This window comes from Alligator sinensis, unplaced genomic scaffold (genome assembly GCF_000455745.1).
Source record: "Alligator sinensis unplaced genomic scaffold, ASM45574v1 scaffold942_1, whole genome shotgun sequence".
Lineage (NCBI taxonomy): Eukaryota > Metazoa > Chordata > Crocodylia > Alligatoridae > Alligator > Alligator sinensis.
In genome coordinates, this window is record NW_005843153.1 from 11,283 (window position 1) to 19,932 (window position 8,650).

At 41.3% G+C, this 8,650-nt stretch overlaps 1 pseudogene; it reads left to right on the top strand.

Moving 5' to 3' along the window:
- LOC102373187 overlaps nt 1-8,650 on the top strand; it is a 33,036-nt pseudogene that overhangs the window by 10,110 nt on the left and 14,276 nt on the right.

Consider the following 8,650-nt stretch of genomic DNA (forward strand, 5'->3'; position numbering starts at 1 on the left):
TGCTCAGGGCCCCCACTGAGCTCCTGCATGTCCGCTTACTCCCACTCCCCCCCACCTGCCACCACTTTCCCCACTTTCCTGTCACCATGGCACTTTGGCACTACATGGTTTCTGTCTGCAGCACCTGACTGTAGGACTCAGCAGGAGCTGGCTGGCCCAGCCCCAAGGACTAGGGTGATTGCCTGTGGTCCTCCCCTGCCTCCCCCTGCAACTCTTACTTCAATTTCCCTCTCCACCAAAGCGAGGCAGGAACAGCCCCAAGGTTCCAAGCCAGAAGCCTTTTCTAGGCAAAGACTTCTGGCTGGGAGGGGCGGAGGTGGGAGGGTACTGGGGGGGGGATTGGATGGGCCTTGCTACTGGGCTGCTGAGTTCTGTTGCTGGCTTCCCCTGGGTCCTACTACCTCTGGCTTCTGTCATCTTTCACAGGCAGCCAGGAGCAGATAAATATTTATTTTCTAAATTTTTTTAGGGGCCCCACAGGTCAGATAGAATGGCCTAGCAGGCTGCACCTGGCCCACAGGCTGTATTTTGCCTGCTCCTGCTCTAGCCCCGCCCCCCTACACAGAAAAGGATTGAACATGCATCTTCCACTTTTCAGCAAAGTGCTCTGATCATCAGGCCACAGGATGGGTACAGCTCAGAGCACCCTGCAGTCCTCCTGAAGGTGACTCATACCTTGCATATAACATTCCCTGAATAAACAGCAGTGGCCCCCTATTGGGGGCAGGGACCAGGGCCAGAATTTAGGGCCCCCTCCCTGCCAGGATAGCATAAATCTCACTGAACCCCATTCCTTTTGACTAACTTGTCTTCTCCAGACCCCATACAGCTATCCTAGCTTCCCAGTCTTTTGCTCTTTGAGTAAATGCCCTAGCCATTATGATATTGGGCTAAAAGGTGGGACTAAAGTTTCATAGTTTCATAGTAGCTAGGGTGAGGAGGGACCTGAACAGATCATCTAGCCTGACCCCCTGCCACAGGCAGGAATGAATGCTGGGTTCACAAGACCCCAGACAGGTGATCATCCAACCTCCTCTTGAATTTGCCCAAGGTAGAGGCAAGGACCACTTCCCTGGGAAGTTGGTTCCAGATTTTGGCCACCCTAACTGTAAAATATTGCCTTCTGATCTCTAACCTAAACCTATTCTCCATCAGTTTATGACCATTGTTCCTTGTCGCCCCAGGTGGTGCTGGGGAGAAAAGAGCTCTGCCTATTTGCTGTTGATCCCCCCTGATGAGCTTGTAGGCAGCCACCAGGTCCCCCCTCAGCCTCCTCTTGCTGAGGCTGAACAGGTTCAGGTCCTTCAGTCTGTCCTCGTAGGGCCTGTCCTGCTGTCCTCTCACCAAGCGGGTGGCCCTCCTCTGAACCCTCTCCAGGCTGGCCACATCCCTTTTGAAGTGCGATGCCCAGTATTGGATGCAGTACTCCAACTGCAGCCTGATCAAAGTGGCATAGAGGGGGAGTATCACCTCTCTGGACTGGCTTGAGATGCATCTTTGGATGCATGACAAGTTATGGCTGGCCTTCCTGGCTGCGGTCTGGCATTGGCGGCTCATGTTTATCTTGGAGTCAATAATGACTCCAAGATCCCTTTCCGCCTCTGTGCTTTCAAGAAGGGAACTCCCTTCAGTGCTCAGAAAAGTGATACAAAATTAATTTAAGGTTTGGCAAACCTGCCTTGTAACTAGATAACTTAAGAAGCCAATCTATTTTGTTTATACAAGAAGAGGTTATGAATTTTGATCATAGGTTCATGAGCATCTACCTGGGGTAGGGATTACTGACTGTAGAGGGGTTTTTAATTTAGCAGAGAGCCAGTAGATAGTGGCTGCATCTACACGAGCGGTGGACTGAATAGTTGTTACTACACAGTCATTTAGTGGTGCCACACAGTTTTTCTGGCACTACTACACAGTATCAACAAGTTACTGTACAGTAGCTCATTACTACTGTGCAGTAGTGTCATGTCATGGTTAGTGCCTGGCAACACTACTGTGTGGTAGCAATGAGTTACAGTGCAGTAGCTCATTGCTATTGTGCTGTAGCATCTCACATAGATGTACCCAGTGGGAGTGTCTACATGTGCATTTATGCCGATTTAAATTTACTGTGCAGTAAGTTACTGCGCAGTAAGCAGGACTAGGCTAGCATCTATATGTGCAGGTGTTAAAGTGCATTAACACTATGTGTGGAATGACTTGGGATTAAAGTTAGTCCCAAGTCAGTCCATACACACAGTATTACTGCGCAGTAAGGCATCTACACGTGTGTTACTGTGCAGTAACTAATTGGGCATAAATTTGATACCTGTATGATGCAGGTATCAAATTTATGATCAAGTCAGCATAAGTCACCATATTTACTGTGCAGCATGAGGGTGCATGTGTAGATGCATGCCCTTACTGTGCAGTAATTTTGATTATTGCACAGTAAAAGTGCACATGTAGATGCACCCACTGGGAGCTAATGTCTATCTGGTCAGTTTAGAAATGAGGCACAGTACTTTAACAGTGAGAGTAATTAACCATTTGAACAACTTGCTAAAGAGTATGGTGGATTCTCCATCACTTAAAATTGTTAAATCAAATTTGGATTTGTCTTTCCAAACAATATGCTCTTGTTTAGTCACAGAATATTCTCCAGATGCAGAAGCCATGAGTGTGTGGTTCTGTAACCTGTTTTGCACAGAAGGGCAGAGTAAATAGTGGCCCCTTCTAGTCTTAAAATCTTACCTGTATAAAAAAAGTATTTAAAAAAGAATGGTCCTTTTATCTTAAAAACTGTGAACCTCTGAATCTACATTGGCATCTCTTAATTGCCTTGATGTCTTACATCAAGACAGTGTGAGCCAGGACAGCATAACATTTCAAGACTGAAGAAGTCAGACTATGCATCCCTTCAGTTACAGAATGGAATGTCACTGTCTGCTGTACTCTATGGCTGTCAAACACAGCCGTGTCTCATTAGACTTCCATCAGATGCAGTCAATTGTGAGAGGGTGTGCAAGCAGGAAGCATCCTTCTTTCTTCTCTTCAAGCCGACAGTGATTCTTTTGGGAAGGATGAATTTGTTTTCTGTCTTCAAACTGACAGGTATCGGATTCTGAATGCTAGTGCCATCCCAGAGGGACAATTTATCGATAGTAAGAAAGCCTGTGAAAAGTTGCTGGCATCCATTGAGATTGACCATACCCAGTACAAATTTGGACACACTAAAGTAAAGATTTTTTTTTGTATAGCAAGAATTAATTTGTTACATTACAAATTAGAAACCCTGGACATTGTTGGCCTCTTCTATCATTTAATTTCAGGTGTTCTTCAAAGCTGGTTTGCTGGGCCTCTTGGAAGAGATGCGAGATGATTGCTAGGTGCACCTGATTACTCGCACTCAGGCTGTGTGCAGAGGTTTTCTCATGAGAGCTGAATTCCAAAAAAAGTTGGAGAGAAGGTAGAAGTTTTTGCCTCTTCTGGCAAATATACCCTTCAGCGAAGTATTTTTTTTCTGGCAATAATTGGTTTATTTCCATTTCAGGGAATCCATTTTCTGCATCCAGGCCAACATTCGGGTATTCACGAATGTCAAGCACTGGCCCTGGATGAAGTTGTACTTTAAGATCAAGCCTTTGCTGTGGAGTGTGGAGACAGAAAAAGAAATGGCCACCATGAAGGAAGAGTTTGAGAGAACCAAAGAAGAGCTTGCTAAATCAGAAGCAAAAAGGAAGGAATTGGAAGAAAAAATGGTGGTCCTGATGCAAGAAAAAAATTATCTTCAGCTCCAAGTGCAAGCTGTATGGGATTCACAACAACCTTCTGTTTCTCCAGTTACCATCAGTTATTTCTGATGCCTTGGAAGATGGCTAATTCAAAAAATTAGTTAAAGTGCTAACTTGTATGTTAAGTGAGTGATTCGTGAAAATAAAGATTATTATGAAAAATTGTATACTTTCTTTTTTTAATGAGTAATGATCAAACATCAAACTGTTTTCTCTAAAAAGGAAACTGAAAATCTGACTGATGCTGAAGAAAGGTGCTATCAGTTGATCAAAATGAAATTCCAGTTTGAGGCTAAAATTAAGGAGTTGAATGAAAGATTAGAGGATGAAGAAGAGATGAACACTGAGCTGACAGCCAAAAAGAGGAAACTAGAGGACGAATGTTCAGAGTTGAAGAAAGATATCGATGATATTGAGTTAACCTTGGCCAAGTCTGAAAAGGAAAAACATGCCACAGAAAACAAGGTATTCTTTACATGCTTCATTTTTCTATTTTTTATAACAACTGTCTTGTTTAATAAGATGCAAATGCTAATAAAAACTGAAGCAGAAAATACAATAAAATTGAGGGCTTAAGTTTTAAACAGCCAGCTCCCATTGTGCATGTAATCCAGCACTCAAACGCAAAGAATTGGCTAATAATGGGAATTGTCTTATGTTTTATCTATGAAATTACTTCTATGGTTTAGAGATAGAGAATATGCAGACCAGAATATGTAGCTGGATCATATAACAGGATTTATTTAATCATTTTAACGGCCAGTAATGTGTTTATTGTCTTTCAGAGTCACCAATCTGCCTTTTGTAGGTTAAATTTATTCTGCCTTTTTATAGGTTAAAAATGTAACTGAAGAAATGGCAGTTTTGGATGAAACAACTGTGAAGTTAATGAAGGAAAAGAAAGCCCTCCAAGAGGCCCACCAGCAGGTACTGGATGATCTACAAGTTGAAGAGGACAAAGTCAGCACACTCACAAAAGCCAAGACAAAACTGGAACAGCAAGTTGATGATGTGAGCATGCTCTACACAAGGGGTATGTACATCTTTCTTTGACAAAGTCTCTCAAACTGATCCCAAATAGTTTGTGTTATAGCTGGAAGGATCCCTAGACCAGGAAAGAAAAGTCCACATGGATCTGGAAAGATCAAAGAGAAAGCTTGAAGGAGACTTGAAGCTTACACAGGAAACCATAATGGATCTAGAGATTAATAAGCAGCAATTGGATGAAAAACTAAAAAAGTACAAGATACAAAATTAACTGACTCATTTACTTACATATTTTAAAATATATTTGACATGTCTTTTTATTACACTACCTTGTTCCTTTACAGAAAATACTTTGAGCTTAGCCAGATACAAAGCAAAATTGAGGATGAACAGAATTTGAGTATTCAGTTGCAGAAGAAGATAAAAGAACTGCAGGCAAGAAGCACAAAGTTGATATTATTTCTTCATAATTTTAATTCCACTTAGTTTGTCTTTGCCTTGCAATAATTGGATAACAGTTAGTGACATCAAGTTAATGATTAAATTTATAGATGATTCACCATAATTTCTCAGTAATATTTAGGAACAACAGAAGGGCAAAGTTGTATCTCAAATTAATGTGATTTCATCTATATACTTTCTCTAATCATGTAGATTTTGATGTCAAAGGCAAAATGCTAAGGTTCAGAGAGACTTTATTTTCCTTACATTTGGAACAGAGGGCCCTGTCATTCTATTAGAAAAATCATTGGCTTTCACAGAAGCATGTTTTAAGCGTTGCCATAATTAATAACCACCACAATATCATTCTCTATTGTATAGGCCTGCATTGAACAACTAGAAGAGGAGATTGAGTCTGAGGGGGCAACTCAGCCAAAGCAGAGAAGCAGCGTGCTGATTTGACTCGTTAACTTGAGGAGATCAGTGAGCATTTGGAAGAAGTTGGAGGGGTCACCTCAGCCCAAATTGAACTCAATAAGAAACGAGAGACCGAATTCCAAAAAATGCGCCATGACCTAGAGGAGTCTGCCTTGCAGCATAAAGCTGCTGTAGCTGCTCTCAGGAAGAAGCATGCTGACAGTACTGCAGAACTTATGGAACAAACTGACAACCTGCAACGAGTCAAGCAGAAGCTGGAGAAGGAGAAGAGCGAAATGAAGATGGAAATTGATGACCTGGCTAGTAACCTGGAGACTGTTATTAAAGCTAAGGTACTTTTAAATGAAATGCAGGAACATTTTAACCACATACAAACCCATATGCACAAACATATATATACATTCATGTGAAGTGACCTTTCATTTTTTTAATTCTTTTTTTAGGCTAATCTAGAAAAAATGTGCCATACCTTGGAGGACCAGTTGAGTGAAAGGAAGGCCAAGTTTGAAAATCAGAGACATGTGAATGACCTGATGATGCAAAGAGCTCACCTGCAGGCTGATTCTGGTAAGGACAACCACGAACACTTGAGAATGGAGAACTTGCAGAACTCCAAATGTATTTCTAGCTTATCTTAATGGGGGTGGGGTAGATTTACTCAAGATTTTTTAAACCTTGACTTGCTATAACTGTAAAAGCATAATTCAGAACATGGGTTGGAAAAATTAGTTAGAAATTACCATGGGGAAAAAAATGAATTGTCGTAATAACCAAGGAGCAAGCAGCATAGCATCGTGTAATGGCAGATGAAGAGAATACAGAATAAAAGCAGTACTAGAAAAAAACACTCGGTATAAAGAATCTGGGCCAGATTCTACTCCCATTTACACCCACACAAACTTGCAATAATCACAAGACGGTTCCTGGAGATAGTTGCATTTTACACGTGTCCTTGGAAAGGACCCGACACTCTACATTATAAGGAAAAGAGAACGGAGGTTGTCTTGGTCTTATTTAAAAAGAGGGACCTTTGATAAAACATACCAGAGTTATTTGAAATTACAAAAAAATAAAAATTCATAATGTTGACTAAGAAACGTTGCTTACACATTTATGCAGGTCAGAGGCTTAAACCCTGCCCCCCTCATCATCACCACCAAAAAACCCACCCCGACCTCAAAATTCCAATATACATCCTGTAAATGGGGAAATAGGCAGGATGATTCTATTCAGTGGGAACCAAAGGGTGTCATACACATGCAGCGAGGCTGCTCCCATGCATTCTAATCACAGTGTGGCGGAGCAGACTCAAATAATCGAGTCTGCTGGAGGGCTCCAACAGACTCCTATGTCCCATGTATTAGTGTCCCTGCACTGCAAAATGGCACTAGGGGCACTTTAACTAAAGCTCATATGATGAGCTTTAGTTAAATGCCCCACCACCATTTTTCAGTGTGGAGATGCTGATACATAAGACACTCTGGGCACTTTAATTAAAGTGATTCTCAGAGCCACACTAATTAAAATGCACCTCCTCCCCCCACCACTGCTGGGGCACATGTATAAACACCCAAAATGTAGAGTTATGTTACTTTGGAAGATAACTGAAGGAAGTTGTATGAGTTAAGGAATTTGGGGTCGTGGTGGTGGGGAAATGTATGGAAAAGGAGCAGACAAGAGGGCCCTGAGGGTGGAATAAGAAGTTAGTGTTAAAATTCAGTTCTACTCTAAATAATAATTCTGGAGCACTGCCATTGTAAGGTTTTATATTTATTTATTTTTGTTGCTAACTAAATAAAATTGACTCTGTTTTATAAGTAAAAAGAGGTTCTTCTCTTTAAGGCATGCTTGCACGGGAATGACTTTTACTCTATGGCTGACAAATGTTTTTGTTTTTATTAAAAACAGGAGTAGTGCATCGGTGATTTTTTTCATAGCTTAGGTAAACTAGTCAAAGTTACTTCTGTTGGTTTTATTTTATATTCAGTAAAGTAATATACAAGTTCTGTACCAGCCTCTGGGCAGGACAGATTTGTGAGGGCTCTCAGGCTGGGAACGGGACAGGTTTGAAGGCACTTGGACCATGTGCAAAAAAAGGCCCCTCAGAATGCTAATGCTGTGTGTGGGATGGGTGTTTTGTTAATGACTCTCCACACTGGTTGAGAGAGGAAGTTAGCCATGTTAGTCTGAAGTCAGTTTGAAGATAGGGTACGTATGCATCTTTGTAGACTAATTAAATTAAATATATAGAGAGAGCACCAGCTTTTACGAATCCAAGCTCATTTCATTGGATGTTGCATCTGAAGTAAACCTGGGTTCACAAAAGCTTAGGCTCTGTATATGTATCTTATTTAGTTAGTTTATAAAGGTGCATATCTACCCCTACCATGCTGGCTGCTCACAGTCATGTAGGCTATTAAAAAGCACACATGAAAGCAAAATGTTCATGAGTGACATTGAAAGAGTTCAGGACTAACTCCAAAAAATATTTTCCTTTTGCTTGAAGGTATTTCCTAGAATGACACAAAATGTGACATGTCCTATTTCATCTGTGTCTCTGCAGGAATCAGGGATTTGGGAATATCCCAATAGCACTATCAGACATTGGCAGGTTTTTTCTTTAACTTGGACCTGGAGCAGGGATAAAATAGCTGCTCTACTACTGATCTTTATTTTTGATATGATAGTTTTGATGTGCCATGACAGGTATTTATCTTCCCTGGCTATAGGTCAATCAAGTCATCAGCTTGAAGAAAAGGAATCTATAATGTCCCAGCTCTCCAGAAGTAAGCAAGTATTTACCCAGCAAATAGAAGGACTTAAAAGGCAGCTAGAGGAAGAGGTCAAGGTAATAATAATGCTGAGCAGATGCTAAGCTCTCAAAAAATGTTGAACCTAATTTCATTAAGCTTTCCCTGCCACTAGTTTTTTGCTCTAGTGAGGCCAACAGCCATGATTGGAGTCCAGAGTAAACTTCCTGTCAAGGCAACAGCTCTGTTACTCAGTGACAC